Source organism: Excalfactoria chinensis, chromosome 3 (assembly GCF_039878825.1).
Source record: "Excalfactoria chinensis isolate bCotChi1 chromosome 3, bCotChi1.hap2, whole genome shotgun sequence".
In the NCBI taxonomy this organism is placed as follows: domain Eukaryota; kingdom Metazoa; phylum Chordata; class Aves; order Galliformes; family Phasianidae; genus Excalfactoria; species Excalfactoria chinensis.
Window position 1 is genome coordinate 102,668,690 of NC_092827.1, and position 14,370 is coordinate 102,683,059.

The following is a 14,370-nucleotide window of genomic DNA, read 5'->3' on the forward strand; positions in this document are numbered from 1 at the left end:
AGAACTAAAAATACATGATGCTAAGAATTTAATTGTTAGTAGAATTGTACTCCATCCAAATCTCTTCTTTCAGCTCTTTCCTCAGGACTGTCTAAAAATTTTCATATCTGATTGTATTCCTGGGTACGTGTAAAATGATTTACCTCTGATAACAGCTTTTCTCTTTATGAGGTACTAATTGTGGAGAGTTTTATTGACAACTGGCTAGCTGAGAAGGGTCACATAGACACTGTGCAGCTGACCAAGCAGCCGTGCCACCTGCAAGGACAATGAGAACAATGGGATGCCTAATGATGATGAGAAACTAGCCATGGTTTTGGGAACTCAGAAAGGGAGTAGCTATCTGGATGATAACTACAAGTTGCAAAGATGCTTGGGATGACATGTAATTGGGAACCAACGATGAGTTCTGCTTTTGCACTACGTATGAGCTAATTATCTGCATTATAAATGTACACATAGCCAAACAAATGAGATTTGCTGATCACAGGTTAATAACTGGTCTGGTCGTTTGCATTTCTCCTGCCAACTCCCACAACTAATGAGACAATTAAAAGCTTTTAAGAAATACCTATTCTGACTTAGGAAAAAATCTGTCAAGGTGCTTGTGGAATAAGAAAACACAAGTTATTCTTTTACACTGCTACATTAAAAAGGCATATTAAAACATTAGTGCTAATTAATATAAAAACTAAAATGTCAAGAAAACTACTGCTGAATAATAATAAAAAAAGGTAATAAAATTACTAGATAGCATTCCTGATGAAGCTCCTTGCAAGGATGGGAACAGCCTGCTCATTCACACCTCTTTCAGAGGCCATAGTTAGCTGCAAGGACCCTTTGTTTTCATTACATCCAGATAGTTCAATGTACTGTGTCACCAGTTTAATTGTGAATTCCATTTATTTGAAGATGAATACAAAATTGGAATTCTTACCCATTTCTGTCCATGTCTGGGAAATGTTGTACCACAAAAGTTTGTAAAGGCACCTCAAAAATCTAGATCATCGATTCAGAGTAGGTTTAGTTAATCACAGTAAATGCAGGGGCAGTTTTTGGTCACACACAATTAATGACACATTTATATCTTCTCTTGTATTATGTCTACTAATGGTGTATAGTTATCTTCTGTAAATTATTGCTTGTCTTGAGAGGGAAATCCAAGGTTCCTATTATGTATGCCATCAGTGCAGTTTCTGCCACTACACTAACTAGAAGAATGATGTTGAGTTGAAGCAATTAAAAATTGCACAACTGCTGCCACATGTGAAAAACAACCTGATGTCATTGCTGTTCCCCTTTCATATTCTCTTCTGATTTTTTTTTTATTTTTTATTTATTTATTTTTTTTTTTAGTTTAAGAATTGTATCCAGGTAGTTTGTATGAGAGTTGGTTTTCTTCTGCTATAACCTTTATTAATGTTATAATCTTTATTAATGACATCGATGAGGGAATGGAGTGTACCCTCAGCAAGTTTGCTGATGACACCAAGCTGAGTGGTGCAGTCAATATGGTGGAGGGAACGGATGCCATTCAAAGGGACCTTGACAGGCTGGAAAGCTGGGCTCGGGTGAACCTAATGAGGTTCAACACGGCAAAGTGCAAGGTTTTGCACTTGGGCCGGAAGAACCCCAGGCACTTGTACAGGCTGGGAGGAGTGGTCCTTGAGAGCAGCTCGGCAGAGAAAGACCTAGGGGTCCTAATAGATGAGAAACTTAACATGAGCCAGCAGTGCGCTCTGGCAGCCCGGAAGGCAAATGGGATCCTGGGCTCCATTAGGAGAGGGGTGGTCAGCAGGGATAGGGAGGTGATTGTCCCTCTCTACTCTGCTCTTGTGAGGCCCCATCTGGAGTACTGTGTCCAGGTGTGGAGCCCTCAGTACAAGAAGGACATAGAGATTTTGGAAAGGGTCCAGAGGAGGGCCACGAAGATGATCAGGGGGCTGGAGCACCTCCCCTATGAGGACAGGCTGAGGGAGTTGGGTTTGTTCAGCCTGGAGAAGAGAAGGTTGCGGGGTGACCTCATTGCAGCCTTTCAATACCTGAAGGGAACTTACTCCCAGGAGGGGAGTAAACTCTTCGAAAGGGCTGATAATAGCAGGACTAGGGGAAATGGTTTTAAGTTAAAAGAGGGAAGATTTAGGTTGGATGTTAGGGGGAAGTTCTTTACTAGGAGAGTGGTGAGGTCCTGGAACAGGCTGCCCAGGGAGGTTGTGGATGCCCCGTCCTTGGAGGTGTTCAAGACCAGGTTGGACAGGGCTCTGGGCAACCTGATCTAGTAAAGGCGTATGTTTGGTGGCCCTGCTAGGCAGGGGGGTTGGAACTACATGATCCTTGAGGTCCCTTCCAACCCGGGTCATTCTGTGTGATTCTGTGTGTGTAAACCTACGGTGATGTATTTGCTTATTTTGTTCAGACTTCTCTGAACCACTGTGTCAACAGTTGTTTCCTGCATATTCCTTTCCAATGTCTAAATATTTTTCCATCTTCCCTATGAAGATTCCTCTTGTGTGCCTGATATACCTACAAAACTCTCCATATTTTTTGTAAGTTTTTATGCAGTACTAGGGTTCTTAAGGATATTTAAACAGTGCTCTAACAGAGTGCCTGAGGTTATCTGGGTTAAGGCCATAGCAGGGCGTGCTGGTGGCTTAAAGGTCAGACGATGGTTAGGCCAAAAAGTAATTTCTCCTTGTAATTTCAAGATTTCAGGCTTGTGTTAAGCTGATTTTTTTTTTTTTTTTTTTTTTTTTTTTTTTTTGGGGGGGGGGGGGGGGCTGTAGGGGGAGTTATTCTAAGGCAATTTCACACACTACTGATTTCACAATACTTGTAGTATTAGCAAGTATTAAGGTTTTCTGTTCACTTGGTTGTGTTTATTTATTTATTTATTTATTTATTTAATAACCTGAGTAAGATTATACTTTATGTGCTCTTGTGTGGGCCAGATAGGGTTTATTTTTGCTGAAGATTACTTTACAATGTTAATAGCAGCTAAAGAGGTGTAAGATATGAACCACAAGCAGGAGGATATTGTAGCCCTCTGCACAGTTCTTTTCAGAACATTTAGTACTAAAAATAATGTCTGGTTGGAAAGAACTATTGCATGTTCCTTTCTGCTGCTCTCAGCTGTAGGGTATTTTTGATCACAGACATAGTCCACCTTAACAGTCTACCTTAAAAGGATGAGATTATTCAGCTTGTTAAGTCTGTATCTCTGTGAAAGGAAAACACCTAACAAAGAATGGTTTGTTGCTGACCTGCAGCTGGTTGTGGTATTTCATCTGAAAGTCTATTAAAGTCCTTAATGGGAACATTTATTCTCTCTCCCCCAGAGGAGTATTTTACAAACAAAATTAATTAACAAATAGGGATGGCCAATTTTGTGCAATAGTTTAGTGTGATGGTCCCCCTGAAAGGGGTGTTGGCACTAATAATAATCATTATCTCAAAATATCTCTGTCTGACTGCGATGTGATCTCTGCTCCATCCCCAGGCATGTGCAGCACGGAGCAGACAGCAGCTGGCAGGACAGCAGAAGCTGTTGCAGAGGGCACAAGCACTAATAGTGCAAATAGCAAACAAGTAACCTCTTACACAGGAATTATTAGCACCCGAACCCTTGATACTTTATCCAATTTATCCACAGTTTCCATTAGAAATAACTGACGTGCCTCCGGCTTCTGAAGGGTATTATTTTTTTAATTCACATTTCAGAACTGATCCTTCTACACCAAGTGCATGTACAATTCTGCAAATGATATGAGCTGACTTGACTTCAGCACTGTTCTGTCTCGGATCTTTTGCACCATCTAGTTCTTTCTTTCTCTGCCTCTGTCTTCTCTGAGGAAGCAAACAGCAGTGGAGTATTAGAATTGCTATAGTTTTCATTATAGCCGCATGAACCATGTTTAAGAAATTAGGCATTCAGAGACTGTTATTCCTTTTTGTGAGGAATACAAGGCTTGGTTCTTCAAAGGAATTTCTCACTCCAGGACCCAGGATGTAGTTCAGTTCTATCTACTAAATCCTCTTGCAGCAAGACAATCATACAAAAGTAAAAATGGGGGTTAAATGTGACTTTGTTTTCTTATTGCCATTTCTTTCTTGGCTTGCTTTCTGATGCCAGTGTTATATCATCATATTTATATGCCTACTCTTTGAAGAACTAATCATTAGCCCAGTGCTTATTAACAGTACAGTAATAGAAAAATACAGCTGTTCCTCCAGAAGGAATAAGAGAAATTTAGTAGTATACGGGTTTAGAGATAAATTGCAGTTCATTTAATTATCGTGGGTTTGGGAAACTGAGAAGATAGCAGCAGACAGGAAGCTCTCTGTAAAGTACCAGATGGAATCTCCTGAGAATTATCACATTTGTCACTCTTAGAATGAATCTGCTCAATTTACGTACCACAGTGCATAACAGCAGGAAATCCATGATGGGATGTATGGTGACAGTTAATTTTACTCATGCAAATTTGACACACACACAAATAGTAGCTGCTAGAAGTAGTAGCTAGAAATAAGAGTGGCAATGAAACAGGTAAACCAAGCAAATTTCTGAATGAACTTTTTGTTTTACGACGGCCCTATTTTAAGTGAAAATTAAAGTACTGGCTGTATTACTTTATACTAAAATTATAGAATTGAAGATCCTTTACCTTCTATAGCGTTTTAACTGGATTTGAAAATCATTAGGCTTTTAATCTTTCTTGTCAATAGACTACAAAGGAGAAAAAAAAGAGGATGAAACTGCACCCTGGACATCGTGCTTGAACCAATGATGCCCTCTGGAGGAGATTCTTTTATGTGCAGAGGAGTAGACAACACATTCACAAGGCGAACTGAAAGTAAGAGCCAAGCAAGTGGCACACATTCACAATATTTCTGCTAAGACATACAAACAAACCTTTTTGCTCCCAAACCAATCTGTAGTTTTGTTAATACCTCACCATGCATTGTTGAACCCACCTAAAGGACTAACTCTGCAATGTTATATTGAAGATGATGCTTGTAGGACCATTAGTGTGGCCAAGATGCTCAAACTGAAACCTCTGCTACCTCAGAATTCTAAGAAAATACCTTTACAGTTTCCATATGCCTTGCACTTTGGCCTGCTAGTGCTGAGACACTCACCTCACCCCAGGCATACACACAGCTGCCTGCAAACCCCAAGTGTGACTGCAGCTCAAGAAGATCTGTCCAGACTGGAAACCAGTATACTGGTTATGCTGTTAGCAGCACAGCCACAGTGACTATGGATTCATCTACTGAGAGTCCTCGGTATGTTGCACAGCTTACACTGTTCCAGCTAAATTTCTACTCCTATCTGAGCAGGCTAATTTAAACAACATCTCCCTAATACATACTCAAGCTATAATTACCTTGACAAATAACTATGTGTAGACACCACTAGAGAAACACAGGCAACACTTAGAAGAATCATTTCCCCCCCACTTGCAATGTTTGCAATGCCATGAAGTGTAAAACCTAGGACAATAGGAAAAAAAAATAAATAAATTTAAAACACCTTCACAACTAATAAGCACCCTTGAATGCCAGCCTCCGCCAAAGCGATGCTCAGCCAAGATATGTTGCATGTGTGCTTCTTTTAGAAAGTAGTGATTTGACTGCACAGCAAGCTGGTACTAACTTTCATGCGGATGCCTCTGAGGGATATATTACTTCGCAGTCTTCCAGGTGCCTTCCCACATGTCTTGTATTTTCACAAAACTATCTGGTTTCCTTATGAGATCTACTGTCGTGATTAGAGCCCTGTCATCTTCTGTGCTTGTGGGACTTCCTAGATTCAGATACCAATAGCTTGACACCCAAACATTCTGACCTACAGTTGAGACCTTGGCTTGTTTGCATTTATCTTTTTTGACATGTTACACACCCATTCCTGTATGTCATGAACGCTAGACTTCACAATAAAGACATAATATATATCTTAAAGAATCATGTCCAATAATGACATATTGGTTAGGTATCAGTAAAAGCTTTTTTTTTTTTTTTTTTCTCCCCTTCCTAATCAGGCGTGCAAAATTGGTGACTGCAAAGGGTTCTGTTTAGACTCACCTTTATTCTATATATCTAGAGTAATGTGCTTCTAACCTACCAAACAGTGCTCATCTTGTCACAATGTATTACATTATCTTTATGAGCTCCCTGTCCTGACCTCCTAGTGCCAAATCTACTCACTTGTGATATATTTGGTGGTGAATGAATCAAAGGCCTGTCAAAAGTAAATAAATAAAAAAAATATCATTGTTATCTTCAGGAGTAAATAGTACCTTTTTGCTTAGTGACTTAGTTTCATGTAGATTCACCTTCACAATCTGCCACTCAAAAGACTTCTCTTTCCCATCAAAGACCTCCTTTGGCATCTTGGATGCCAGCTCTCCCACTGAAGGTGCCTACTGGGTGTATGCCAAGGAGCTAAATATTTTGGGAAGGTCATATTATAGACTGAGATACAGCACAGAATGCCCCACAAGGCCTTTTGGAGGCCTTTTCCAAGTGAAAAGTACTGCTTTTCATCTGTACAAAAGCTTTCAAGACATGTTTTTCTTGTATAAAATTATTCTGGCACAAAAATGCATACAAACAGCAAGAAGCCAACAATATTAAAACCAAACATGTTGAACTGTATTTATTTCACAGAAAACCATGTGCATTTCTGCAGGGAATGTAGAATTGATTTTTAAGTACAGGAAGCGCTCTATTACTTCTCTGGCACTACAACACAATGTTGCTTTGTTTGCTCTAAAATAGTAAGCTAAACCTATCCAGTCAAAGTGTCAGGAAGGAGCTCTGGATCTGTAGCAGCAAAGTTTACCTTTCTGTTCTCCTGTCCACTTTCCTAAACAAGCACTTTTAGCACTTTATTGCACTGAACACAAACTGCCAGTATTAAGACTCACAGCAGAGTCTCAAATGCTCTTTCCAGCCTCTCCCCAACCCTTCTCCATCTATTTCTCTTCATAGCCTAAAATCCTGCCAAGATTTCTGCAAGAGTGCAAAAGCAGGGATTAGCTTCACCCTATGAGTCTCAATACCCTGCTTGCCAACCCATAATGGTAATAAGCAAATCAGCAGCAGACCATAAAACCTTGCAGAGAGACAGCTACTACAGTCAAATCATTATTAACATCTTAAGAGTGGATCCTGAGCTTGGACATAACTAATAATAAATAATAAACTAATAAATAAATAAATAATTTTATTTAATAAAATTATAAAAATATAATAAATAAAAATATAATAAATAATAATAATAAAATAAAAATATTTAATAAATAATTTAAATAATAAAAACTAAACTAATAATAACTAATAACATAGTTATTATTCACAGTGCTGTTTGTGGTAACAAGTTTTTTTCAAGGATGCCAGAATCAAGTAATTTTTTCTCAGTCACCTTTATTTGTATTAGGTGATGTGGGCTCATGAGTAAACTTTGCCAGAGCAGAATAGCAATGCAGCTTCCCAGCTTGCAAATTGAGAGGCCTAACACTAATACTAGGAGAAGTAGAATTAGGGACACTGGTTCCATCTTATCTTATAGAACCTGTTACAAGTCATTGAAGAAGACAATACAAGATATTGGAAGAAATGTGCAAAGTAAATTAGCAAATTACAAGTCCTACACATGTGAAAACTGCAGTAAGACTAAATGGCTCAAGACAAATTAATGTCCCTAACCACTGCCTCTTCACACTATGCAGACTATGAAACTTGAAGGCTGGGCAGCTTTCAGATTTACTGTGAATTTTCACTCTCCTTATATTCTTAAGTAACACTTCAGTGATGCTAATATTGAGTATTTTCTTTAGGGAGGCTCTGGAAAGAAAATAAAGTGCACCGTTCCTAAGTGTAAGCAACTGAAGAGAAATGTCACTTGATATAAAGGAAGTAATTCTGTTTATCTTGTGTGACAGTCATACCCCTCAGCTTTGAAGGAGTTTAAATATTACTTTGTTATCAGTAAGATTCACAGTTCAGTCTCTGACCAAAATGAAAGCTGTATCTGTCACATATCCAGTAGAATAGAATAAAATCAGTAAATGGTGTTGAGAATACCATATATCAAGTTCAAGAACTGTAGCTGAGAGTAGCTTTAGGCTGGTCCTCTAAACCAGCTCACACATTGGTTCAAAGCCACCCCATGGAACTGCCATTGTTCTGGAACTTTATAGGAAGAAGAAGATATTCAGTGTTCAACTGTGACAAACTGCTGGAAATTAACTTCATAACTACAATACTTCAATCCCTTATGCAGGAGGAACTTAGACAACACAGAAGACACATTCATGTGCATTATACAAGTATCAGAGAAGAGCCATAGAGCATGTATGTATCCCATCAGAGTGGAAAAAAAACAAACCACAATACATCTTCATTATTAAAAGGCTTCTGGAATATAATAAACAGGGGACAGGGACCTGACCTGACAAGGCACAGTCCTACAACACACAAGGACAACAGTTTGGTTTTATACTTCAAGCAAAAGGATGTTAAAGTGTTTGAATGTGTTATGTTTGGACTTGAAGGTTATAAGGTTAAAGTTATAAGGTTACATACCTGTTTGCAGTTTGCTAAACTAGGCAGTTTGCTACTGCCAAAATTTCTTAATCAACAGAATATGATAAATTGCTGAGTTTCATGTATCTGTGTGTGTATAAATATGTATGATGTGTACACACTGTGCTATATCCAGAGACTGTAGATCACTGTGCAACATATTTCCTCCCAAAACTGAGTCAAATCATCAACCACAGCAGAGAAATGATGCCATGAATAAATTTTATCAAGAAAACATTCTACATACATTCTGGATTTTCATTTTAATTATTCATTAAAAGCAGCAAAACAGTTTGAATTTGCTGGAACTGTCTCATTTTGCTTCTACTAGATTTGGGATGGACCTGTGATTTTTCAGGTCCTGGATTCTAAAAAGCAATTCTTACCGAATTGGAGCAGGTCCAGAGAAGGGCAACGAGGCTCGTTAAGGGCTTGGAGAATCAGCCCTATGAGGAGAGACTAAGGAAGCTGGGGCTGTTTAGTCTGAGGAAGAGGAGGCTGAGGGGAGACCTTATTGCCATCTTCCAGTACCTGAAAGGTTCTTACAGTGAGAGTGGGGCAGGTCTCTTCTCACTACTGACTTGTGACAGGACGAGGGGAAATGGCCTCAAGTTGCGCCAGGGCAAGTTTAGGTTGGATATTAGGAAGAACTTCTTTACAGAAAGGGTGGTTAGGTACTGGAATGGGCTCCCCAAGGAGGTGGTTGAATCGCCATCCCTGGATGTGTTTAAGAGCCATTTGGATGTGGTACTCAGGGATATGATTTAGCAGAGGTTTGTTGTTGTTGTTTTAGAGATAGGCCACTGGTTAGGCTGCGGTTGGACTTGATGATCTTCAAGGTCTTTTCCAACCTGAGTAATTCTATGATTCTATGATTCTATGAATGCCTTTCTGCTGGATCTCTGACTACCCTTTCTATGGCAGAGAAAAACGGACAGTCAAGTTCTTGCTGAAAGAAACAGCATCCTATGAGAAGAAAAGCACCCTACTTGATGTTTAAAATTCTGAAGTCACAGGTAACATGCGTGCTTATTTTCAGCTCACAAGGAAAATGACAAAACTCTGGTCAGAGCGATCTTCAGAGCCCTTGACCCATTACGCAATAATCAACCTTAATCTAATTATACTGATTATGCAAAATTGCTGGTCAGACTGAAATACAGTATTATTTTACTGAGAAGTTCTACTTTATTTTACAGCAGCTCAAAGCATGGAGAGAAATAGTAAATGTCAGGAATTCCTTTAAGACCACTAGATACACTGCTTCATGTTATGAACCTGTACCAACCACATTAAAGTGGGTGCAGAAAATGCTTCTGTTTGCATGACACAAAAGTGTGTCCTGGGCCACGTGGCTTTGTTTGTTGAGGTAGAAACCTTTGTGCAGTCAATAACAACCTGCTGACAGGCACTTCTGACCTCCTCTTCCACCTGTACACTAACTGAAGGTCATGCCTTTCTTTGTAATTAAAAATGGAGAGTCATGATAAAACATTTCCCAGCTTTGTTAATGACTGAAATGAGTTGTTGGCTGAAAAAACAGTCCAAGAATAACCTTTGAACAAAAGAATTGCTCGTGAGAAGAGTAAAACGCTTCAAAACACACAGAACTATTACCACAGTAAGCTTGAACACAGTGTTTTTCTAGAATTTAGATGTAGACTTGGCCATGATCACACACAGTATAATATTTAGACTGGAATATGGCAACAGTACAAAGGAGTGAGAGCACTGATGTTGGAAATTTTGTCTGATTCATAAAACAGCCCCGTGTCACAACTGCAGGGTCAATTATTTACTCTTTGGTTTCATTCTTGGCCCTGGCTTTAACTGCACATTTGCCAACTTCCACACCTTTCTCCCTGCACTCTCATGACTGCCTGCTTCTGTCAGAAGCCTTTGACAGTTTAAAGAACCACTTCTTAATCTTCCATAGAAACAACCAGAAGATAACGATTTGTTTGAACCCCATAACTTCAGAAAAGAGGATTCTGGTTTAGGATGGGGATTTTTTGTCAAGGCAGGTGAGAGATTCTATCTTACTGGTAACGACATGGTCCAGAGCTGTAGGAAAACAGCTTTCCTAATCTAGTGCAGGGAGTTTGATCAGCCATGTCTCACGTTTCATGTAGCCTAACTGTGGGACCATTGACTGTGTTATGCTAGGTCCTTCCTACTGGCTTACCTCATATAAACAAGTATCAGCTGAAGTGAGGACCTTAATCTAACAGCTGCTTTGAAGGTCCTTGAATTCTTCTGAACAATTTTAAAACGTAAGTCTGTAGCAATATAGCAATCTTTTTAAAGAGCTATATTTCTTAGATCTTCCTTTTCCAATGCTGGTGCATGTCAAAAGTTTGTGAGTGTATACGTGTGCCAGGTTTTGTCACTTGCACAATTTCCCAAGGCCAGCTCTTTTGCCCTTTTGTCTTACAGTATTGCTTTTCCAGGAAGGAATGGTAAATAGAGAAGGGAGAGGTCATGAGAGAAATGGCTTATTTTGTTCTACCAATCTCTAAGTTATCTCTAGCTGTGTAGCCTCCTACCAGAAGATTTCTTCTGTACAGATAATAACCACAGTAACCATAGTAACTTGCTAGTTATTTGAGAGGATTTCCATTTTTGCCACATCCAAGTGGAAGAACAACCAACATGCTTATGTCTGTAGTGGAAAATGAATTTCACCATTTTGCACATAGGGTTTCTAAGCATCTTGCACCTTTATTGGCACTGCTTCAGGCTCCATGGTTAGGACTTCCCATGCTACCTTTCTTGCCTTGTTGAATATCTACTTCAAAATGAAAAGGACAGGGATTTTTCTTTTTCAGTGTATTTATTCATTTATTTCATTAACTTCTTCAGGGCTGCAGAACTTGGTGCCAGAAACAATTAGAATACAAAGTACATAGATTCAAATCAAAACAGAGTTCACCTTGCCCTAGGTCATCTTCCCTTAATGCGTATTTTTTTACTTTGCCTTCCTTAGAACCAGTTTCGCTTCTATTTTACCTTTAACTGAAGCACAGTGAAGTCACTAAAGTATACAATGTTTGTCAGAAACCTCATCCATAAGTAACTGCAAAACAAAACCACTCCAATTAGGGTTTTTCTTTTTTTTACCTCCTATTCAAAAGTAAAATTTAATGCTGCCTATCACACTGAAGAATATTGCTGGGGAGACGATGAGAATGTTCATGTGCTAAATTAGGTACCAAAGGCATTTACTGTACGAACATAATGATACCGGCAAACAGCTTAATTAAACATTTTATATGAAGACAAAGCACTTTCCTAAGTGCATGTTAAACAATGCACACAAACCCCCCCATGTCTGCTAGAACATACTCTTTCTTCCTGGGGCAAAATAACAGTGACCGTGAAAAAATACATGCCAGGAACATGAGACCGATGTATGTAGCCTCAAGTTGTGCTGGGGGAGATTCAAGTCAGATGTTAGGAAACACTGCTTCTCTGAAAGAGTCAGGCAGTGGTATGGGCTGCCCAGTGCGGTGGTGGAGTCACCGACCCTGGAGGTGTTCAAGGAACATTTAGATGTTGTGCTGAAGGACATGGTCTAATGAGAACTATTGGTGATAGGTGGACAGTTGGACTGTTCCAACCTTGTTGATTCCATGATTCTATGGCAAACAGGATGCGGAACTTTAGACTATAATGTTTGCACAGTGAGCCAAAACACGTGAGAAGACAGCGCTTCATAGATAGCTTTTCCCTTATTTTACATACAAATTTTTTTGGAAGCACAGGCTTGCTGTCATAAAACAGACTACCGTGCCTCTTCTCTTTGTATTGTAAATATCTTGCAGCTGGTGGGTCAAGAAGCAGGTCTTGATTGAGTTCTCAGACAAAAGAAACGCGTTACTCTTAAATCCTCTGGCTGACTTCAGGCTGCTTCTCTCTGGAGAGGTCACATAGAAGATGAAGTGCATGCAAGCACAAAATCTGAGTGCGCAAGCTAACAGTCATACAGCATAGCCTTAGAAACTAATGCTTCAGAGCCGCCTCACAGTCATCATAAGCTCTGCTCCATCTTCTCTAAAGCAAAAACAACAGCTTAAGTATTTGTGAACGGCACAAATATAGAAGCCTTAGAAGAAGTCACAGTTTGAGCTCAAGTTCTTGTGGAGAAATCTAAAAAGCAACACAGGAGAACACTACAGTATTTTCTGCATTTTAAATGCATTAAATGTAATGCAAAGAGACCAACAGCAATAGGTATGTCAAGATTCAATCAGAACTGCTAACCAAACTGATTTTCTCCTGGACTTAAGGCTTTTTTCAAGGCCATTTTTGTTCAGAGGAAAATGCTTCAATTAGACCCACAAGATGCAATCTAACAACACGTTCATGGATTGACAGACTATGTTCAGATTTGGACTATATTTTGACTGTGATTATTTACGATTCTTGTTCTATAGACATAGAACAATTGTTGATAAGCTTAATTTTATACTTAGCATGTTAGGGTAAGAAATAACTTCAAGGTGCCATTAATAAAGTAATAGAAATTATGTATTTGCGTGTTTTTTTCGCCAATACTCATAGTAAAAGTAAATAAAATTGTAGCTACTGGTGCAAGAATTCTTCCACTAAATGACTGAAGAAAAGATGCTTTGGGCTTTTTGTGATTTGCTGCATTATGGATACGAGTGGAACCTATTGGAAGTGAACAGAACTGGGCACTGACATAAAGAATTCAGTGGAATGCAGAGACTGGAAAGGCTTGTCACATTTGTTCATCAGTGTATATATAATGCAGTGACCCAAGAGTATGTCTTCCAAAGCAATGAGAAGACAGAAAATTAAGCAATAGCTGTTTCAGGAGAGCATTTCCTCCTCTACCTTTCATGCTATCATCAACAAAAAAACCCCAGAACACTAAGTGCTCCCTGAGATCTGAAAGCAGAACATAATATTTGGCAGGGAGAATGATTTAGATTACAGCGGACAGAATTCCCTCATAATTACTCCAGCAATTTTCAGAAACGCTTTAAATTTTATGCAACAAATTAAAAGTGAAAAATAAGATTATCTGTGCTGAAAGTATAAGCAGATTTTTCTCACTGTGTATTAGAAACATTTCAGCTGATACCAGTAGAGGCAAGTATACTGTTAGCATAAGCGAGAAAAAACATTTTTGGCACATGATACAACTCACCCATGTGCACTAATATGTGCACAGCTGAGGGATGCACACAGTGTTTGAGCTTTATGACATCTCTATTACAATTTGTGTCAGTGGCTTTTTGAGAGATGATGAGATTTTGAGTTAATTCTGATGAGGTATACTTGTGAGCTCTCTGATAGGATGGGCAAATCAATAAGTGCCTTGAAATACATACTGCACTTTTTACAAAGTCACTTCTGAATGCTAGATACTGTTGAGTTTCCACGTGTACATTTATGTTAAGGGTTCTAACATACATCATTCAAAGTAAGAGAAATATATAAAATTCCAGGCTATGGTCTGAGCCCTACTCTATTCATTTTTTCCAGTTTTGTTTCATGTTGGGTGTGAATTGCCTCTGCCTTGCAAAAGTTGTCATCAAGCGCCAAACAGGGACTTGCCGGCACCATGTGGGTGGTGAGAAGGGCTTCCAAGAGCCGAGAGGGGGGATGTGGCATCACATTCTCCATTACCTGACACTTCTAGCACCCATGCAGCCATCTGGAAGGGCTGCCTTCATCATGGCTTTAGTGAGGATGCTAAGGGAAGAAATTACTGCAGTAAAGGTGCAATACACACTCCTCATAAAGCGACTT